This window comes from Kogia breviceps, chromosome 5 (genome assembly GCF_026419965.1).
Source record: "Kogia breviceps isolate mKogBre1 chromosome 5, mKogBre1 haplotype 1, whole genome shotgun sequence".
In the NCBI taxonomy this organism is placed as follows: domain Eukaryota; kingdom Metazoa; phylum Chordata; class Mammalia; order Artiodactyla; family Physeteridae; genus Kogia; species Kogia breviceps.
In genome coordinates this window covers 62,123,220-62,145,517 of record NC_081314.1, presented here as the reverse complement: position 1 = coordinate 62,145,517, position 22,298 = coordinate 62,123,220, and the positions used below count along the sequence as shown (strand labels likewise).

Below are 22,298 nucleotides of genomic sequence, written 5' to 3'. Positions count from 1 at the left end.
ATTAAGCCCCCCATTTTTTGATTGACCAGAAAACTATGCTGTGGGTCATCGATTTCACTTTAGTCTGTATTCTGTATTTTCTCCCTAAGCTCAGACCTTGCTGCTCTGAGACACTGAAGGCTGAGATAATGAGTCTGGACCACTCATTTTCTCTGCCTGGCAGATGGGAGCATCTGTCAGGTGTGGGCAGCTCGCCTCTCTAGAGGTTGGGCAGTGGTGGTGTAATCAGACCCTCTTTCTCTTTCTAAATGCCACAAGGTTGCACAATTAAGGGAGAGTCAAAACATCTATGTCAACCCTCAAAGCAACTGAAAATGCTTCTTATATTTTAGATCGGAATTTTAGTGGGATTACCCTGAATTGGAAACTTTAATCACAGCGTTTTCTTTCAACAGGTTTAAATGTTTTTGAGAAACGATACGGGCATTTTGACTCTTGCTAGATCTCTTTAGATCTCTACAGGTTCAAACAAACATCAGCCATGTGCTCTGTTTCCTTGTAGGCTGTTTGTTTGCGTGTGTGTGTGTGTGTGTGTGTGTGTGTGTGTGTGTGTGTGTGTGCGTGCACTTCCAGGAGTCAGTTCTTTTAATATGGGCATCAGATTGAATCTGAAAATGCTTTCTATTCCACATTGTTACCTGTTACTCTCTCCAGCCTCTCCTACACGCAGGTCTCCCAGGACAAGGAAGTAATCTCCTTTGTGCACATTCTTTGAGCACCTTGAACACTCTTTCAGGAAGAATGAGTCAGAAGACCTAGATTTTAGCCACAGAGCAGTTACCACCAAGTGGGTGACCTTTGGCAAATCACATCACCTCCCCAAGCCTCAGCTTCCTACTTAACAGAATCAGCAGATTAGCTACTTTACAGTGGAAGCAATGCAGTAGAGAGATTAAACTTTTTGGCTAGAAGTCAGATGATCTGGTTCAAATCTTGGATTTAAAGCTTAAAAACTATATGGCATTGGTCCTCAATTTCATCACCTGTAAAATGGGGATAATAATTTTATTTACTTTATAAGGTTTGAGACCTTTTTGTATATCCCTCCCATGCGTTGAACAATGGGCCACAATCTTGGTAGGTTTATTCAGCTAATTTTAAATCCACCTAACATCAATACAATAAAGACTTTAAAACACTGGCATGTACCACTAAAAATGTTAGTTGTTGTTGTTGTCATTATACCTCTAAGGAATCTTCTAGTTTAAAACTTTTCCTTTATTTTATTTAATGTCACTCACTTCTTTAGTCCCCGCTCCCTTAGGAAGTGCTTTGACTGTCACCACTAGTGTTCATATGCAGTGTGTAGAGCCCGGGGGTGCTGTTAGACATCGACATCCTACCTTGCATAGCACAGCCCTTTTCCCCACCAACAGAGAATTATTCTGCCCTTGAGAATTCCAAGGGGAGGGGGAAGGAGTTTAAAGGCTGCTTTGAGAATCTCTTGGAGATTGATTTTCTTTTTCTTTGCCAAATTAGTGTGTATTGGCAGTAGTGATGCTTCTGGCTCCGTGTGTGGGGATGGAGGAGGGTGGATGCCCATTTCATACTTAACTTTCCGGTGGGAAAACTCAGCTTCATTCTTCTCCCTCAAATTAGCAATTTTTTTTTTTTTTTTTCTAATCTAAAAAATCAGCAAAAACCTACTCTGGCCACCTACAAATAAAACTTTTCTTGGCTGTACTGCTTTCTTTCCCTTATCTCTGTGGTTTGCTGCCTCTTCTTCCTTTACCCTCTGCTTGGGATATTGCCTTCCTCTACTGCTCACCCCCTTCATCTTCTGTATTAAAATCCTACTCATCCTCTAAGTAGGAAGGGACTCATCTATGACCCCTTCCATGATGCTTTTCCAAATCATCCAAGTGTTTCTTTTTTACCGCTGACTCCTAGAGACCCATGATTTTGTGTCTCATGATGTATCTCATATCCTGTCTTGTATTATAAGTGTTGATATTCTTGCATAATCACTCGTGAGTCCCTGGAAGGCAGGAATTGCCAATGATGAGTCCCTGGAAGGCAGGAATTGCCTCTCATTCATCTCTGAATTGTGTAGAATTTTGCACACAGTGACGGCTCAGCTACATTTGTTGAATTACAATACTGTCCCCATGACTAAACTCCACCCTGCATGGTCACTGCAGTCATCCATGACATCCCTGGCTTGAACTAGGATTCCTGTTTTAATGTTGTTTGTTATTACCTTCACAACCTCCACACTCTTCCCCCTCCTTCCCTCCTCTCCTCTCTTTTTTCTTTTTTGAAGGTTAATTATTTTCATTGAGAAAAGCTGCCATGATACACTTCACTTATCTGTTGTCTTCTGTTAAGGACATGCAAGCTATTTTAGGAATGCAACAAAAGGTGGCAGCTGCTATTTATAAAATAAGAAGCAGTCTGAATTCCCCTGTGGGTCACGTGACCATCCATTTTCCTTTTTTGCTTGAAAGAGGGTTTTCCTACAAGCCCGTGTGATTTCTTTTTTTCCTACGACACCACCCACCCAATTCACTACACCAGTCATTAAGGATTTTCATTTTATTTTTGCCTTGGCTTTAATTTTCTATTTGACTTAGATTCCTCCCCTATTCCTCCTTTCCTCACATAAAAAGCAGGAGAAAGAGAAAAAATCCACTAAGCTATGTAAATGTCTTTTTATGAATTGGGCCTCTTGAGATGAGAGCTTCATTACTAAGGAAAAATGAACCTTCTGCCCCTGTGACTTGGTAATGGAAATGTGCCATTTTATAAAGTCTTAAGCATTTAAAAAAATCACATAATATATAAACTGTTTAATGTTATAATCACTTGCTACTGAAGAATAGAAGGCATGGACAATTGCAGTAATTTACTAAAAGCAATAATAGCTTTATTTTAATTTAATTTTATTTATTTATTTTTTTGCGGTACGCATGCCTCTCACTGTTGTGGCCTCTCCCCTTGCGGAGCACAGGCTCCGGACGCGCAGGCTTAGCGGCCATGGCTCACGGGCCCAGTCGCTCCGCAGCATGTGGGATCTTCCCGGACCGGGGCACAAACCCGTGTCCCCTGCATAGGCAGGCGGACTCTCAACCACTGCTCCACCAGGGAAGCCCAATAGCTTTATTTTTAGTGCTGATGACTGAATTAAGTTTGGGTCAGCTTATAAGTATGCAAAATGTCCACACATATGTATGTAGGAGTTGTGGTTCATATGCACACACTTGAGCAATTCTATTAGATCAATGCACAGATTCATAACTTTAGGACCTCATAGTAATGAGATTCATTATTTCAGGTCTCTAAAGAACTTGTGAACTTAGCCCCCTGACACTTCTCCTTCCCTACCTCCATCTCACCTCACTTCTTCTAGGATTATAATTTTAAAGATAATCACATCTTGTGCTCCTTTAAAAACATCTATTGATTCTCCATTATGCACAGAATGGGCTCCAAAACCCCTTAGTGTGGCAGAAAAAAATGCTTATACAGCACCCCAATCTATCTCTTGACTTCATCTCCTGCTCCTGTATCCAATACACATTTTACTCCAGCTGTGGCAAACTTCTTTCCCTTCTTTGAAGATGCTGTGGACCCTTCTGTGCCTTTGACCCTCTGAACAACTTCCCATTTCCTCTTGACGTGCCCTCACACTTCGTCTATGACACGATCAATGTGAAAAGAACTAGTAGAGGACTTGATGCAGAGAAAGGGCTTAGTAAATACACGTTGAGTGAACGGATAGACAACTGTGTTTGCAAATTCAAAGGAAGACCTTTGTTTTCTAAATGGGTTATGTTATGGCTGTTTATAAGTCAGCTGACCCCAGCATAACTAATATTGTAATATTGCGTAATACTGATTTTACACGAAAGCAGATATATTCTTTGCTTCCTTAAAAGCTCCCAGGGGCAAAAGAGGACACTTCTTTCTTGATAATCCTCACAGTAATTATTTCCCAGGAGGCTACTGCTCTGTCAGCCTGGGGGAGCAGAAACCCTGGGGAAGGGAGAGGAATGGAAGTTTGGGTAGGAAAGTTGATATTCAGGAGTGAGGCTTTGGGGGGCAGAGGCCTGGAATGGTGGAGGTTCTGACAGAGGTTTTGTATCTAGTTTTCCAGAGCTGCCATAACGAAGTACCACAGATGGGGTGGCTTAAACAATTATGAGAAATTTACTTTCTTACAATTCTGGAAGCTAGAAGCCTGAAATCAAGGTGTTGGCAGGGTTTTTTCTTTTAAGGTCTCTCTCCTTGTCTTGTAGATAGTCATCTTCTAAGTGTCTTCACATCTTCCCTGTGTGTGTCTGTGCCCTAATTTCCTCATATTACAAGGATGCCAGTCAGATTGGATTAGGGCCCACCCAAATGACCTTATTTTAGTGTGATTATCTCTAAAGATTCTGTTTTCAAATACGGTCACATTCTGAGGTACTGGGGGTTAGAACTTCAGCATATAAATTTTGGGGAGGACACAATTCAGCCCATGACAGGGTGGTAGTGGGGACAGCAGTGGACAGCAGTGGGTGCTCACAGGAGCCCCCGGAGGGCAGGGGTTATGCCTTGCGTCAGCATTCCTCACAGTACCTTCCTCCTGGTGTTTTGGAGCATGTTTTGGAACTGAGTGACAGTCTCCACTTAGCAGTGAAATAAGATTCTGATTATTTCCTTTCAACATGTATTGATACATAAGCTTTCCCTGGCAGCCTTTTTTCATGTGATTTATGTTGACATTCTCATTTAAATAATTGCTGAGAATACTGACTATGATCAAGGAGTGAAGCCTTCTCTTGTGCAGCCCTCCTGTGAGTTGAGCAAAGGACCATGACTTTTAGGTAGGTTTACTTAGCTAATTTTAAATCCACCTAACTATATTGCCATGCAGGCCACATTTCTTTGCAAAGATGTTCCGTTTACATGTTTATTTCACTAAAGGTCTCCATGAAATATTCATTTACATGTTTATGGTCAACCTGATTCCTAAAAAAAAATTCCTGTAAGACTTTGGTGGGGGTCTTACAATGCAGACACAGTATGTCTCTAGTTTCATCTCCACTTACCCCTTCCATGACCTTGTTGCAAATGGAAGTACTGTGGATCTGGCTTGTCTGACTTGTTCTCAGTGAACTATGCCGGTGCCTCGTAATTGCCATTCTCTGGTGTTCACAAGCCACATTTTAAGTAATCCTTCTGGAACACTGGCATCTACTTCCCTGGTCTGCAGCTCCCTGATGACACATGAACATCTATGTTGAATAGACAAGTAGGGCTAAAATGTAGAGGTTTACACAGCTGCCCCCTGGGCAGTTGGATTAGCTGGAGTCATACTAGAAATTGTGCCAGGACAGCTCAGATCTGAGACAGATGACTCATGTGGTCACAGTCTTGCTATTTTTTTATTCTTCTGACATTATATTACATATTTATGTATATATTTATATGTACTCTCACTCTAGAAGCCAAACACCCTGAGGGCAAGAACATTGCCTGTCTTGTTTGTTGCTCTATTGCTAGCAATCAGATTAAGTTCCTGATACTAAGCAAGTCACTTAGATACTTTGAAGCTAAAATTGCTCATAGTCAAATGATAATACCAATATTTGTCCTGCCTAACCTCAATGTCATTGAGCACATCTAATGAGATGTAAAGGCGATTTATAAACTGTAAAGTGGCTTGTAAAGATAAGGTAGGCAGCTATATGAGTATGTGGTTTTGACTGACAGGAAACAAGATAAGGAGACGTATATAATAAAGATCTTTAATGTCACACAAGGTGTTCAGACTTGATGAAGTACAGATCAAAACTTTAAAGAAATCAATTCACCTCCTGGGTTGCCAGCTCACAACTCAGCTTTTTTTTAAAAAAAAAAACAAATGTCGGATTTGATTAGAGAAATCTAAAATAAAATAGCTCTAGCTATATTTGAAAGCACAAATTGTTGAATTTGCCGGTGGCATATGAACCCATCTTCTCTTGTTAATAAACTCTTTCAAAGGTGGGTCTTCCCTCTCACATGAGTCCTTTTATAATGCCCTTAGGTGAAACTTGAAAGGTTGCTGAGAATTCCTTGAAGATCTTTGTTTAAATAATCACATGAAAATATCCCTCTTAAACTCTTCTGTCAGCAAACAATTGCCACAAAGCAGAATGAATTTTACACCTTTTGGGAGTCCATTAATTTACTTTCAATGGCATTAAGTAATGAGGACTCTTAGAGGCAAGGTCACAGTTCCATTTTATATCAAACTATCCTTTCTCATGTATGATACATGAAGCACATTTCTTGCTCAGGGCAAAATGTTTTATTAAAATTATTTCCTTTGTTCTTTTGTATAGATTGTCCTTTGTGACAATAAAGATCGTCTGCGTGACATATCTCTTTAGGACAGCCATTGTATAATTATACTAATAGAGCTTAATCTAACGCTACATTAATTTTCTTCCATTATTTTCTCTAAGAAGGATGCCACTATTGTTTACATGACAATGCAATTTCTTTCTTTCTTTTTTTTCTTTTAACTGTGGGAGATTTATATTAAGGGCAGTGGAGGACATAAATTTCAGGGTATGGGGAGTCCTTTCATAATCCTCTGGGTACAGAGGATCCCTGATAGTTAAGAGCAAACAGACCAATCTCTGTATTCTATCTCTCTACCTCACTGCCATGATTCTATTATTCAGCCATTCTTGATGAAAGGGAAAAAAACACATCCTGCAGCAAACAGGAGTATATGGCTGGGTTGTCTGACATCAGAGCAATCCCCTCTGTCACCTGGACTTGTCACCTGGGTTTTTACAGGCGTTCATCCAGACTACTGTAAAAGCCTCTCAATTGGTCTCCTTGCTTGTCTCTGCTAACTTGGATCCATCCTCCCCTCTGTTGTCTGAGAGATCTTCCTAAAATACCAATCTGATTATGTCATCCATTCTTTACTCCCATTAAAGTTCCCCAACTCCTTAGTGTGACATATAAAGTTCTCCATACCCTATCTTCAGAGTGGCTTTCCAAACTTGACCCTCCTCCCATATTGCTAGCATTTCCAGATGCCCATAGGGAAAGCCCAAATGTACTTTCTCTCTGAAAGTCCTGTGTTGACAGTTAAAGTGTTATACAAAGTGAGGTAATACTGTTGTCTTTCAATGCACTGATGCCACTTTTGGTATGAGCTAGGTCCCTAGAGAGCAATTATGTTAAATTCACTTTCTAATAATATGAATGACTTAAGGAGTAAAAAATAATCTGTCTTTAATCTCTACTTTGTGAAACTTACAGTGAGGTTCATGGTAGCTCTAAGTCAGAAAGAAATCACTTGGAGATGAGATCAGCAATGTCTTCATGTTTCAGGAGGTGGCAGCTTAAGAATTAATAAAGAAACTGACATCATCTAGAAAATATTAGGGGGAATTTTCTTGAAGGCAGGTGTGGTGGGGTGATTAAGAGCATGGGATCTGAATTTACAATGTCTTAGATTCACACAGAACAGTCATTTACATGTGTAAGGTAACGTATTACAGTAATGACTCTCAAGGAATCATGCCTCTTGTGTGCATAGCCTTGTTGAGTTCTATCCTGTATTGACCTTAGGCTTGGAACATCAGCAATGTGACATTAAAAGAGGTTGGAAGACTGCTTACTCATTGAAGCTTTCCTTTTGTGGCTGCTCACTGAGAACCCTTTTGTTACTAAGTGAAGAAGTCTGGGCTAGCCTCCTTGAAGATGAGAGACCACATGGACCACATCGAGAGAGGCCCTGCTGTCCCAGCCCTCCTAGATATATATATATATATATATATATATATATATATATATATATATATATATATATATATATATATATATATATATAAGTGAGCCCAGCCAACACCGCACAGGGCAGAGGTGAACCATCTCAGCGGAGCCCAAATCACTGACCCAAAGAACTGGGAACAAATAACTATTGTTTTTAAACCACTATATTTTGAGGTGGTGTTATACACAGTAATACCTACCTGATATGCTGGAAGACCAAGTTACTTTTTTTTTTCCTTGTGGATTTGTTTTTATTTTTATTGGGCTATAGGGGATGGGTTGGGAAATATCTCTGCAAGTTATGCCCCACTAGGGGCATAACTGATTTTCCTGGGACAGCTTTTGGAGCTTTTTTTTTTTTTTTCTTGGAGCTGCTGCTCTTGCTTGGCAGCAGCCTCTTCAGGTCATCTGCTGAGTGGCTCCTCCTTGGAAGAGAATTTCCTCTTTTTATTGGAGATGCTCTTGTTTCCTGACTCTTCAGGGTCACTAACTGGTTCCTCTTTGGGGAAAGATTCTTCCTCTTGGGAAGACTTCTACTGCCAGCTGTCTCTTCAATATCACTACTAACCAGATCCTCCTTGGAAAAAGTTTTCTTTTTCTTGGGTTTGGAGAAGGAGACAGATGGGTTTTCCATTCTCCTGAAGAGCCTCCTGGGGCTTTTGCTTCTTCTTCTTTTTGGGTCTTTTCATCTGTCTCCTCACACTTCTCCGGAGTACTACTGCTATTTTCTGAAGAAGCCAGGGCAGTTGCAGCCAGCTATTTCTTTTCCTTCTTCAAGCGTTTCTTCTCCTGTTTCTCCAGCTTCCTAGTAATCTCAGCAGCTGCTTCCTCTGCCTGAAACATTGCCTCTTTCATGACATCCAGATTCTTTCATGGAATCTCTCCAGTCTTATAGAAGGATAGCCACAAGGAGTGTCTGCTTGTACACTGCAGAAGCAGAGTAGAGTGGTTGCAACAGAGGCTGTATAGCCCACAAAGCTTAAAATATTTAGTGTCTGGTTCTTTACAGAAAACGATGGCTAACCCCTGATATAGAGATCTGTAAGTTCATAATACCTTGGGGGGACAATGTAATGCTGTTAGAGGGAGATGGAAGGATCTGTCTGAGGAATCAGGTTATTATAATGGATCTCATGGAGGCCTCAGTCTAGGGAGTGCAAGATGCTGGGAATGGGTGTGACTTGATCTGCGAGTGTCAGGCACTATATATAGGAGGCAACAGGGCCTAATGACAAGTGAGCAGATTTTGGAGTCTTGGCCCTGCCATTTACTACCTCTGTGGCCCTGAGCAATCGTTTTAACTTCTCTGAGCCTCGGTTTGCTCATCTGTAAAATGGGATTCATCGAACTAGCTCATGGGTTCTATTAGAGAATTAGTGATTATGTAAGAAAGATACTTAACACTTAACCTGCTACAGAGTAGATAATAACTGTGGTGTGGTCTGTGTGTCCCCACCCCCCAAATTCATATGTTGAAATCTAATCCCTAAGGTGGTGATATCAGAAAGTGGGGCATTTGGGAGGTGGTTAGGTCATGAGGGCTCTACCCTTAAGATTGGGATTAGTCCATGCATTGCCAAAGCCTGACACCAGTGACATCCTTTCTGTCACTATAGATTAGCTCTATAAAATTCTCAAATGTTATATAAGTGAAATCTTACTGAATGTAATCTTTTTAGTGTGGCTATTTTCACTCACAATCATTTTGTGGTCCATCAAGTTATTGTTTGTGTTAATTATGCATACATTTTTCTTGTTGAGTAATGTTCCATTTCATGGATATACATAAATTTGGTTTTTATCTGTTGTTGGACATTTAGTTTGTTTCCAGTTTTTGTATATTACAAAAAGTGTCTATGAGCATTCATGTGCAATTCTTTGGTCAGGAATGTGCTTTCATTTCTCTTGGGTAAATACTTAACAATGGAATAGCAGATATACATGAAACTTTTTAAGAAACTGTTAAGATTATTCCCTGAATAGCTGTATTTTACATTCCCACAAGTAGTGTATCAAAGTTCTACTTGTTCCACATCCTCACAAACATTTAATATGGTCAGTCTTTATAATTTTAGTCATTTTAGTGAGAGTGTGTTGGTATCTTATGGTGTTTTTAATTTACATTTACCTGAAGACTAAAGAGGTTGAGCATCTTTGTGCTTATTTGTCATCTGTACATCTTCCTTTTTTGAAATATCTGTTTAAATAGCTTGTTACTTTTAGATCTGGTTATTTGCATTCTTATAAACTTGTAAAGTTCTTTTTATATTCTGGATACAAATCCTTTGTCCAGTATAGCTTCTGCAAATGTTTTGTCTCAATCTAACCCTTGCCTTTCTTTTGAGAACAACAATATTTGAAGAACAATTTGTTTTTATTTGAATGAGCCAAATTTAATGGTCTATTTATTTTGTTTTTTATAGTATAGTTTAAAAAACTTTGCCAAACTCAAGGTCTCTAACTTTTCCCTATGATTTCTTTTAGAAGTTTTACAGTTTCAGATTTCTCATTTATTTCTGTAGTTCATTTTGAGTAATTTTTAAATAATGTGACATAACAATTAAAGTTTAGATTTAAAAAAATTGGGATTAGTGCCCTTATCAAAGAGGCTGTGGAGATTTCCCTAGACCCTTCTGCCGTGTGAGGACACAACAAGTCTGCAGCCCAGAAGAGGGCCCTCCCTTGACCATGCTGGCACCCTGGTCTCAGACTGCCAGCCTCTCCAACTGAGGGAAATAACTTTTTGTTGTTTATAAGCCACCCAGTCTACGATATTTTGTTATAGTAGCCTGAACGGACTAAGAAACTATTACTACTGTGTTGGCCAAGAAGAGAGAGTTTTGTCAGCTGTGAGAGACTTGGCTGCTAGAATTTACAAGCTTTTATTACTCTCAGAGTCAAGTGGGTAGCTGTTTCCTGGTTCTACACTGTCCTTCTTGGGAAAGGGCCCTGGTGAGAGCTTAGTCTCAGCCAAGTGGACCAGTCTTCATGTCAGAGCTCCAGTCATGATGGTAAAAGTTCAGAACCCAAGACAGAAGTCTTATTACAGTGATAGGGAATGTCCATAATAATAAAAATAATGGTGCTTTAATTGAGTGCCCACCATTGTCAGCTGCTTTACTAAGCATTTTGCACACAATATTATTTTCGTTTTTTGGCCTCAGTCTTATTGAGAAATAATTGACATGCATCACTATGTATGTTTAAGGCATACAGCATGTTGGTTTGATTTATATATATATACTGTGAAATGATTACCACAGTAGGTTCAGCAAATATCCATATTCTCATACAGATACAATAAAAAAGAAAAGGAAGAAGAAAGAAAAAAGAAAAAAAATTCTCTTTGTGATAACACTTAGAATTTACTTGCAACAACTTTCCTATCTATCATACATCAGTGTTAGCTATAGTCATCATGTTATACACTACATCCCTAGTACTTATTTACCTTATAAGTGGCGGTTTGTATCTTTTGACCACCTTCCTGCAATTCTCCCTCCCCCAACCCTCTGCCACTGATAACTACAAGTCTGGTCCCTTTCTTTATGAGTTTGGATTGTTTTTTGTTTTTGTTTTGTAGACCTCACATATAAGTGAGATCATACAGTATTTGTCTTTCTCTGTCTGACTTATTTCACTTAGTATAATGGCTTCAGAGTCCATCCATGTTGCTGTAAATGGTAGGATTTCCTTGACTTTTATGGCTGAATAATTTCTTTATCCACTCATCCACCAATGAATACTTAGGTTGTTTCCATGTCTTGGCTATTGTAAATAATGCTGCTATGAACATGGGGTGCAGGTATCTCTTCAAGTTAGTGTTTTTGTTTCCTTTGGATATATTCCCAGAAGTGGAATTGCTGAATCATATGGTAATTCTATTTTTAATTTTTTGAAGATCCTCCATACTGTATTCCATAGTGACTGCACCTATTTACAATCCCACTAATAGTGCACAAGCATTTCCTTTTCTCCACATCCACAGCAGAGTTTGTTAATTCTTGCCTTTTTGATGATAGACATTCTAACAGGTGTGAGGTGATATCTCATTGTGCTTTTAATTTGTATTTCCCTAATGACTAGTGATATTGAGCATCTTTTCATGTACCTGTTGGCCTTTTGTATATCTTCTTTGAAGACATGTCTCTTCAGATCCTATACCCATTTTTAATTGGGTTATTATTTGCTCTTGAATTGTGTCAGTTTATTATATATTTTGAATATTAATTCCTTATCAGGTATTTGGTTTTCAAATATTTTTTCCCATTCTGGCATTTTTTTCATTTTGTATTTGGTTTCTTTTGTTATGCAGAAGCTTTTTAGTTTGATGTAGTCCCACTTGCTTATTTTCGATTTTGTTGCTTGTCCTTTAGGTGTCATATCCAAAAAATTACTACCAAGACCCATGTCGAGGAAATTTATTCCTATGTTTTCTTCTAGAAGTTTCATGGTTTCAGGTCTTACATTTAAGTCTTGAATCCATTTTGAGTTACTTTTTGTGAGTGGTATAAGATACAGATCCAGTTTCATTCTTTCATATGTGAATATCCAATTATCCCAGCACTATTTATTGAAGAGACTGTCTTTTCTATTGTTTTTCTGTTCTCTATTTCATTTATTTCTGCTCTAATCTTTATTAGTTACTTTCTATTGCTAATTTTGGGCTCAGTTTGTTCTTATTTTTCCAGTTCCTTAAGACATAGAGTTAGGTTGTTTATTTCGGATTTTTCTTGCTTCTTAATATAGGCATTTATTGCTGTGAATTTCCCTGTTAAGACTGCTTTTGCTGCATCTCATATGTTTTGGCATGCTGTATTTCCATTTTCATTTGTCTCAAAAAACTTTTTATTTCTCTTTTAATTTCTTCTTTGATCCACTGGTTGTTTAGGAGAGTGTTGTTTAATTTCCACATGTTTGTGAAATTTCTAGTTTTCTTCTTGTTGTGGATTTCTAGTTTCATGCCATTGTGGTCAGAGAAGATATTTGGTATGATTTCAGTCTTCTTGAATTTGCTAAGACTTATTCTGTGGCCTAACATATAGTCTATCTTAGAAAATGTTTCATGTGTGCTTGAGAAGGATGTTTCTGCTGTTGTTGGATAAAGTGTTCTCTGTGTGTCTGTTAGGTCCATTGGTCTATAGTGTGGTTCAGATCTGCTCTTTCCTTTTTGATTCTCTGTTAGATGATCTATCTGTTGTTGAGAATGGTGTGTTAAAGTTCTCAACCATTACTGTATTATTGTTTTTTTTCTCCTTTTAGCTCTGTTTTTGCCTTAATATATTTAGATGCTCTGCTGTTGGGTGCATAAATATTTATAATTGTTATATATTCTTGATATATTGACCCTTTATCATTATATAATGACCTTCTTTGTCTTTTTTTAAAATCAGTTTTAGTTTAGAGTATATTTTGTATGATATAAGTATAGCTACCCCTGCTTTATTTTATTTTATTTTTTGATTACCATTTGTTTGAAAGGTCTTTTTCCATCCCTTCACTCTCAGTCTATGAATATCTTTAAGGCTAAAATGACTCTCCTGTGGGCAGCGTATTGTTGGATCTGGTTTTAATACACATCCAGTCATTCTGTGTTTTGTAATTGGAGAATTTAATCCATTATCCATTTAAAGTAATTATTGATAGGTAAGGACTTACTATTGCCATTTTGTTAATTGTTCTGGTTGTTTTATAGATTCATTGCTCTTTGTTCCTTATCCTGCTGTCTTTTTTGCATGTGTTTTGATGTCTTTTGGTATCAGTATGCTTCGACTTCTTTACTGTGTTCTTCTTGTAATTACTACAGGATTTTCCCTTGTGGTTACCATGAAGCTTACATAAAATATCTTAAACTTATAAAACCCTATTTTAAACTGATAACAACTTAACTTTAATAGAATTTGTGAACTTTACACTTTTCCTTCTCCTCTCCCTTACATTTTAGCTAATTGCTGTTATAATTTACATGTTTTTAAAAAATATTATGTAACTAATAACAGATTATTGCAGTTATGATTACTCCTGCTATGTTCTTTTTTTTTTAACTTTTAAACTAGATTTTAAGTGAATTATACACCACTGTTACTATATTGTAGAATCTAACTATGACTATATACTTACACTTGCCAGTGAGATTTATGTTACCTTTTTATGTTTTTTATAATATTAATTAGTGTTCTTTTACTTTCTTTCAAAGGACTCCATTTAGCATTCCTTGTAATGTAGGTCTGGTGGTCATGAGCTCCCTCAGCCTTTGTTTGCTCGGGAAAGTTTTTATTGCTGCTTCCTTTCTGAAGGACAGCTTCACTGGTTATGGAATTCTTGGTTGACTGTTATTTTCTTTCAATATTTGATTACGCCATTTAATTCTTTCCTGGACTGAAAAATTTCTGTTGAGAATTCTCTGATAGTTGTATGGGGGGGTCCCTTTTATGTAACTTCTCTCTTTTCTCTGGCCGCTCCTAAAATTCTTATTTTGTCCTTGAATTTTGACAAATTATAATGTGTCTCAACGTAGTCTTATTTGGGTTCAGCCTATTTGTCATCTTTTGGGTCTTGTGTATATGGATGTCTATTTCTCTCTCCAGGTTTGGGAAGTTTTCAGCCATTATTGTTTTAAATATACTTCCTGTTCCTTTCTCTTTCTCTTTTCCTTCTGGAATTCCCATAATGTGAATCTTGTTTCTTTGCATTGTGACCCATAATTCCCATAGTCTTCCTTTACTCATTTATACTCTTTTTTCTTTTTGCTCCTTTGGGTAATTTCTAATTCCTATCCTCCAGGTCACTGATTCTTTCTTTTGCATTTTCAAATCTACTTTTGAAACCCTCTGTTAAATTCTTCAGTTCAGGTATTGTATTTTTCAACTCCAGGATTTCTGGGTTTTTTTGTTTTTGTTTTCTGTTTGTTTTTGATGGTTGCTCTTTTCTTGTCAAACTTTCATTTTGTTCATACATTGTTTTCCTGATTTCATTTAGTTGTCTGTGTTTTATTGTAGTTTACTAAACTTCCTTAAGAGAATTATTCTAAATTTTTTGTCTAACAGTTCATAGATCATTTCTTTAGGGTCAGTTAGTGGAGCTTTATTAGTTTCTTTGGTGGTGTCATATTTACCTGATTTTTTGTGATCCTTAATTCCTTCCATTGGTACCTGTGCATTTGATAAATCGGGCTCCTCTTCCAGACTTTGCACATTTGCTTTGGCAGAGACAGTTCTTCACCAGTCAGTTCAGTTTGGGTTACTGTGTGTGTCTGTTGGTAATGTCCTTGGGCAGGTGGGACCTGCTATTATGGTCTATTTTGAGGGGAGGCAACTGTTTGAACTCTGAGGACAGGGATGAGGGGAGTGTGCCTCTGGCTGAGAGGAATTGGATAGGATTGCTGGCTTGGTTCCCTACCCAAGTCAGGATGGACAATGGGCTCTGCAGCTGTCTGGACTCTGGCCAGGCTTACTAGATGGCTGGGACTGGTACTATATTCAGTAGCAGTTGGGGTATGAATTAGCTTCCCTGCCCTGGCAGGGCAGCAGGACAGGACCCAGGTCCTGTACAGCTCATTGTTTGGGGAACCAAATTGGACCTGAATGTGCACTGAATTCCCTGGTCAGGTGAGGCCACTGATTTTGCTCTGCAGATGGGGGAAGCCATGGACTGTGCTCTCTGTTCAAGTGCCACTGTATGTAGGGCTGTTGAATGTGCTACACAGTTTCCTGTGTGTTCTGGTTAGGTTCCCTGGTCAAACAGGCTGAAGGCTGTATTCAGCAATGAGTGGGGCTACAAATTCCCTGCCTGAGCACAGTAGGGGAAGCAACTCTAAAGCCTGTAAAGCTCTTTGTTGTCTTAACTCAAGCTGACCCACACCCCAGGTTCCCTGGTTGAACAGGGCCACTGGCTTTTCTTTGCAAACTATAAGCTTTCCTGCCTTTCTCTTGTCTTGAAAACCACTTGGCTGCACAACTTCTGGGAGTTGCCACCAGCCCTTCTGGTCAGATGGGGCCTGAAGACATTCTTCACAGCGGTGGGACTATATCTCAGCTCCTCTGCCAGGGCACGAAGGGTAGGGGCTGCTCTAGGCTGCTCTCAGTTTCCAAATGGCTCTTTGGTTGGGAAAGTTTCCAGGAGCTACATTAAGCCTTGGGTATGAATTAATCCTGTGCATAGCATGTGAACCCTCCATGCTTGGTACTGGCTTTGCTCTGGGGGCAGCCAGCTCTGCCTGACCACCTGCTGGCTGGAGCACCACTGGGCCACACAGCTTCTAGGACTTGGCATCAGCCCTTCTGGTCATAAGGGGCCAGAAGACATTCTCCACAGTGGATGGGGCTGTGTCTCAGCTCCTTTGCCTGGACATGAGTAAACCAGGCTCTAGGGCTGGCAAAACTCCTCATTTGAGGATCTGAATAAGGCAGATCAGCATCCTGCCAAGTTCCCTGGTCAGAGTGTGCCCCGGATTTGGTTCTGCAGATGAGCAGAGTCACTGATTGGGATCACTACTTGGGCACTGCAGGTGCGAACTCAGTCTGCCAAGATCCCTGTGTTGTTTGTTGCAAGCCCCTCCCTGCTTCTCCGTCATAGTCAGATTCCCAGAGATTGAGCCTGAAGATTCTTTGCAATCCCTATGGTGTAAAATCAGAGTAGGGGCTCCCACAAAGTGACCCTGATGCTGGTTGTCCCCTGGGTTCTCTTTTTCCACTGGAGGAACCAGAGGCTCAGGGGAGATCTCTCCATGTGGTGCTGTGCTGGCCTGGGGGAGGGGCAATGCAGTCAATGTGTAGCTGCTTCTCTTACCCTTCTAATATAGTCTCTCTTGGTCTCTGCGGTGCAGGGGGGTGCTACACCCTCACCCCTGTGTTGAGGTTTCTCTCAGTGGTGTCTTGTTCTTGAACAGTTGTTAGTTGTTCTTGTGATAGGGAGTGAAGGTAGGAATGATCTATTTTGCCATATTGGTGACATCACTATATTATTTTGTTTAGTCTTCTCTACAAATGTAATACAGGTACTATTTTCTTCACTTAAGAAAGGAGAAAACTGAGGCTCAGTAAAATAAGTGACAGAACTGGATCAAGACTCAGAACTCTCTGATTCAAAAGCTATGCTCATTCTCATGGCCATAAGGCTCTCATGTAGGCTAGAAGGAAGGCTGCAGCATGGTAAGAGACTAGTGCCAGACCTGCTGGAACCCTAGCTAATTGATGGAAACATCAATTCCAGGCTCCACCCATGCTCAGAAGGGGTCTCCTAAAAATACAACCAGACTTACTCATGACAGGAAATTGTGTGAGACTTAAATTGTACAGTGGATAATAACGGTAATGATAATGATGATAGCAGCAGCTACCATTTATATAGTACTATGATGGGCCATGTGCTGCATCCACTGTCTCAGTTAATTAACATAACTTCCCTATGAAATAGGAATTACTCATTCCAACAGAAATTGAGTAGCTCACTCACAAAGCCCATGTGGCTCTGAGTGTGCAGATCAGTTGAGCTATGGAACCTAGGGACTGACCAACTTGGGACCACATATTGGCTCTGATATTAGCTAATTGGGTGAGCTTAGACAAATTATGTTCCTCTAAGTTTCAATTGCTTTACTATAAACGAAGGGAGTTTCATCATTCATGAGACATCATTCATGTCTCATGAATATCCTAGATCTAATGTTTCAAGATTCTGTGAAATTTACATCAAACAACTAATATTGCTATTTGGAGAAACTTAAACTTTTAAGAATGATAGTTTTTAGGAACATGTTGAGGGCTTTAACTTTCAGAGTTCATAATATTCATCCAAATATTTAAATCTGAGGGACCTCCATGTCTAAGTGTGGGTTTATTCTTCACAGATGTTTTGCCTGGCTGGCAACCTGAGGATTTAGAACATTCTGCCTTGAAATCAAATTGCATAATATGCTTCTGTGATTTTCACCTGGCAGTTGTCACATTGGTTCTGTCCTCTATTCTGGAAACACGCACAGAATTCCAGGGTTAATGCTTCATGGATGAACTGACTTCGCTATTTGAAGTGTTAAAAACATCTTTAGCTCATTGCTTTGCAAAGCTCCTTTAGCAGGAAGAGGGACCAGAAGGAAATATATGCCTTCTGAGTGCCCTTCATTTCACTATTGGATTTCTGTTGAGGCCCAAGCTCATGCATCTGCCTGAAGAAGTAACTTGGTATTCACAGTGGTCTGATGGGGTGGGAGCTGTCTTCCAGGCATGATTCCTGTTCACTCAGCACTGTGCATGCCAGACTTAGTGAGGGCATCCTAATTCAGGAAGATAACATTATGGGCATACCATAAGCCTTTGGTATAGTTGTCTGAACAGTCCTTTAAGTTTATCATTATTTTGAGAATCATTTACTGAGTAATATACTATGTGCACACTGTGGTACTAGCTATAGGAGGCTTGGGGTGAAGCAACAAAAGCAGAAGGTATGGCCATGTGGGCTTTCCTTTCATTGTCTGGCATACATTCTATTTAGATTGGGAGGTAACCAACCATACATCAGTTAATCAGGGAAGAAACTCAGCTTTTAAACCATTGCTGGAGAATGTGACACAGATGTTCACCGGAAAGGGAAAACAATGGAAGAAAGGGATCAGCACAAGAGCTGGAAAAGTCCTCTGGAGTAATTGGTAAGGTGGGTTTTCCAATTGGGTGCCAGAGGAAAGGGTAGAAGGTTATAAAGAAGGGGTGACTTTGTCCTGATTCAATAATAAAGGTCTGTTTATTACTCATGAACAGATGGCTTTGACTAAACTCCTCAGAGATAAAAAGACTAGAAGCTTACTGGTGATATTATGAGGAAAACCTGTTTCTTAAAGTACAAACTTTGGAAGTTTGAGAAATGGGCTGGAAAAACGACATCTTTTTGAAAAGATCTTAAGTTTTGAAGCCAGTGATGACTGTTTCTCCTCCCATCCTCTTATTTTTCTTCTCTTGCTTTCCTGGACTATTTCCATGTATGATTGGATTCTAAAGTACCAGTTCCAAGACAAAAGTAATGGTAAAATGGGGCCAGGCCAAGGTCAGAAACTTGGGAAAATATAGCACAAAATGTTAATTATGAGCAAAAGCATAGCAGATGACAGGCCATTATCACGATGGCAGCCTTCATGCATTGCTGGAAAGCTTGCTATGTGCTAAGTTACCTTATTTTAAAATGGACTCCTATAAAGTAGGTATAGCTATCCCCATTTTATGGTGAAAACACAAGGCTTAGAGAGATGATATAGCTTGACCAATGTCACATAGGGGCAGAGGTGGGGTTTGTTCCCAGGTAAGTCCACCTCCGAAGGTAAAGCCATAGGCTGAGAGCAAGAGACCTTGAATCCAAGCTGAAGTGACTGAGGACTAACAACTAAAACAACACTTATGTCATCTTACAAAGGATGCAGAGCAATTAGATGTGAACCCTGGGAGCCTGGAAAAATGAATTCAGAGCCCTGTCATATGTGGTGTGGGGCCTTTTAGGGGGCAGCATAACAGGAGGGAAGGTATGTAGGCTCTGGAATCAGTAAGTGCCTTGCCACATCTTGGCTGTGTGGCCTTGGGCAAGTTGCTTCCACCCTGTGAGTCTTATTTTTTGCATTTTGCAGGGATGGAGTGACAGCTGAGGGACTGAGAGACTGAGAGCATCTGGCAGGCAAGCAGAGGGCCAGCACACAGTAGATGCTCAGCCAGTGCAAACTATGAGAGGCCCAGTTTGCATTTGGGTTTCACTGAATACCTTTTTTTTTTCTTCAGCTGCGCCTGCTTCTTGTCTCTGTTACTTCAAGGATGGCACGTTTTAATCATTTTGATATATGCTATTTAAGCTTCACACATGAGACTTAGAATATTGGCTGAGGTGAGTACAGCATTCCTCAAGATGGTTGTGAGAACACACTGTCCCCTTTTCTTTTAGACTGATTAACACATTCTTGACATATGCTATAATGCCATTATTCAGATGAATTCTCAGGTGATCATTTCCACTTTATAGGAATATCATTTCAGTTCAGCATTTATTAGCATTAATGCTTATTAACCTACTAAAGAAAAGAATTTGCCTGTTCCTGGAGAACCAATTCTTAAACTCTTAACTTTCATTTCTGCTGGAGTTTATTTGTCAGAAATGGTTTCATTCACGTTTAGTAGACCATGGAGATGTCTCAGAAGAAATTATACGGAGATTCCCATTTATATTAATGTAATATAATTGAGGTCTTAGTTGGCACTTTTCTAGATCATGTTTACATGTAAGCCTGCTTTTATCATGTTTGTAGTATATTTACATGTCTGGATATGAGACGATTGTTGCCATTTTCAAAAAGGTAACAGTATGCCTTTTGTGGGCCTCCTTTATGGAGAATGTGCCAGTCCCACTTGGTTTCATTACTGTTCCATCTCCTGTTAAAGGGGACTGACAGCTGCTGGGAGGCAGACCTGTTTTCCCTGTAAAGAAAGTGAATTCTGATGGCAGGTTGTAAAATTCAAGAAGTCTGGGCTCCTGTGCTTTACAAAAATAACTTTCCAGCGTGGGGCTCTGGGGAAAGTCTCAGAGGACTGAGGCATCTGCCTCTGAAGTGTGCTTTCTGGGACGGAGGGCCTTGCAGGGCATTCTTAGCTGATGCTGCCTGGATCCCAGGGCCTGAACCCTCCTTGTCTCTCTGGAAACCCCACTCCTTGGGCCAGTAAAGAACAGCGCTGTGACCTATTCTGTGGGCTGTCTTATTTCCCAAATTTTCCATCTGTCTTGTTCTGTCTTTTCTTGAGAATAATCTTTAGAAAACACTGCAGAAGCTCAAAGGAAAATCAACCAAGGGAGGATCTCTACTTGCCCTTGTAGGTGTGTAGTTCTTTTCCAATTACTCTAAAAAGCTTTCCCTTTCAATTTCTCAACACTCCATGTTGACTAGAGCTGTTTTGTGTTATCTCTCATTCCACTGTCTACTTATTGTGGATAAAACTCTGAGATCATTCCGCATCAGCTCTTTGTCATTGAATTTCTCACCTATGGTTTGAAGCTGCCTTACGCCACTTGAAGACTGGATTTGGATATATTCTTATTTATACAGTGCTATAACATTTATGAGAATTAAAATTAATACTCAAGCATACATTCTTAGTTTGTCCAAGATTCTCTTTTTCATGGAAGGGGGTATTTAAATATAATACAGTTTACTAAGACCCACAGAGAGAGAGTTAACATTTTACTGAACATTATGCTAAGCACATTATATACTACTTTATCTTATTTAATTCTTATAACTGCTTTGTGAGGTAGAAACCATTATGCTCCTTGTGTTGCAAATGAGGAAACTGAGGCTTAGAGAGCCTAAGATTACACAACAAAGAAGTGGCAGAGCCAAACATTGAAACTATTCAGGTTGAACATAGAGCCTACACTTTTAAACAAGTATTCTATACCATCTTTCAACAGGAACAGTAATAAAGCTTCACTTTGCCTTTTGCTGATTGAAGTATCTTTGCCTCTATGGTTTTCCTCAACAAAATGCTCAACATTTAAAAAAACAGAACAGTGAAAGCAAATAACAAAAATCTGAGCTTTTGTTTTTGGAAGTCCAATCGCTGGTCTATAGTTTAAAGTCATGCCCCAAGAAATGTCTTATATGTAAAAGCGTTTTAAAAAGTATAAATTGTTGATTTTCACTATTTTTTGTTGTCTTTCTATATCCATTGATTTTTGTTATTAATTTTATTGTTTTTTCTTCTTATTTCTTTGGGTTTGCTCTATTGTTCCTTTGAGTTAAATGTTCAGTTCAAATTTTTGGTCCTTCTTATTTTGTGATAAATATATTCAAAACTATAAATTTTCCTATAAATACTATTTCAGCTGAATCCTGCATATGCTGACGTGAGATGTTTTTCTGCCCTTCAGTTTAAAATATTTTATAAGTGTGCATAAATAAGACCATTGAAAAGACAAACGAGATATCAGCCTATGGCAAGACTAATTTTATAAAAAGATGAAAATACTTGAAGTCCAAAACGAAAGAAGGAAAATTATCACAACAAAAAATAAATTTAAAATAAATAAAAAGAATTTAGTGTATCACTGCATACCAATAAGATCAAATGAAAGGAAATGGATACATTTCTGGAAATGTATAAAATTCTAAAATTGGCCTAAGAAGAAGGAGATGTGGCTAGATCCATAACCTATAGCCTCCACATGCAGCATATTCCACAGATGAGAACCAAACTTACAAGAAAGATGTAGTTTCTAACTTATGGAAATGTTTTTAGGAAATAGAAATAAAAGGGAAAATTGTCTAACTAATCTCATAGATTATCTCAGATTTTACAGATGATGTTAGGAGAATTGGCTCATTATAATGAAAAAAAAGTTGAATCCTTACCTCATATCATATGTAAAAACACATCTATTTGAAATAATTTCCAAAATCAGGTAGTAAAAATATAAAAGTAATAGAAGGCAATGTTTGAGAATACACAGATATTCTCTGTGTATTTTTAGGTGGGGAAGAATGTCTTGAACAAGGCCAGAGATTAAAACATGAA

The 22,298-nt window shown here is 39.0% G+C and overlaps 1 protein-coding gene and 1 pseudogene across 1 annotated transcript in view; both read right to left on the bottom strand.

Moving 5' to 3' along the window:
- Nucleotides 1–22,298, bottom strand: part of KCNMB2 (potassium calcium-activated channel subfamily M regulatory beta subunit 2) — a 247,316-nt gene that overhangs the window by 122,781 nt on the left and 102,237 nt on the right. The gene's annotated exons all lie outside the window — the stretch shown is intronic.
- On the bottom strand, nt 8,064–8,619 carry LOC131756817 (nucleolar protein 56 pseudogene; annotated as a pseudogene).